The sequence below is a fragment of the Penaeus monodon genome, chromosome 23 (genome assembly GCF_015228065.2).
Source record: "Penaeus monodon isolate SGIC_2016 chromosome 23, NSTDA_Pmon_1, whole genome shotgun sequence".
NCBI lineage: Eukaryota > Metazoa > Arthropoda > Malacostraca > Decapoda > Penaeidae > Penaeus > Penaeus monodon.
The window spans coordinates 41940363-41940841 of record NC_051408.1 but is presented as its reverse complement, the minus strand read 5'-3'; the positions used below and the strand labels follow the sequence as shown (position 1 = coordinate 41940841).

At 35.9% G+C, this 479-nt stretch overlaps 1 long non-coding RNA gene across 1 annotated transcript in view; it reads left to right on the top strand.

Moving 5' to 3' along the window:
- Nucleotides 1–479, top strand: part of LOC119588436 — a 4672-nt gene extending 4193 nt beyond the window's left edge. The window contains exon 2 of the long non-coding RNA XR_005230090.1: nt 394–479. This is a non-coding gene — a long non-coding RNA (uncharacterized LOC119588436). The remainder of the gene's footprint in view (nt 1–393) is intronic.

Sequence of the window (479 nt, the reverse complement as noted above, 5' to 3'; positions counted from 1 at the left end):
TGATCTTCCAATCCCTTCATCTTTCTTCTTCTTGCATAATATCCCGAGAAAAATCAGCTTGGAAATAAACTGTTGAATTTACTGCCTCCGTGAACCGTCCTCTTTGGTAAGGGTTTCCATGGAGGACGTCTACCTGAGTGGTTTCTGTCGCCGAGGTTTCACTTGTGACTTCTTAAGGTTGGCAGCTTTTCCCCCATATATATATTTTTTTTTTTCTTATCAATCTTTTTCAATTCTCTCGTTTTTTTGTTTTGTTTTGTTTTTTGGCTCTTTTTTGTTGCTGTTGTTTCCTCTTTTTCTTACCACCCTGATGTTTTTGGCTATATATTTATTTTTGAAAAAATTATGAAGAGAGAACCAACACGCACATCGTATTTCTTTTTGATGTTCCAGCAAGTTATTTTTTGGGCAATAAGTGCATGAGTGTTGTTTTAATTGCAATTTCTGTAATGTCTGCGCGACGCCTTTGAAAATTATAC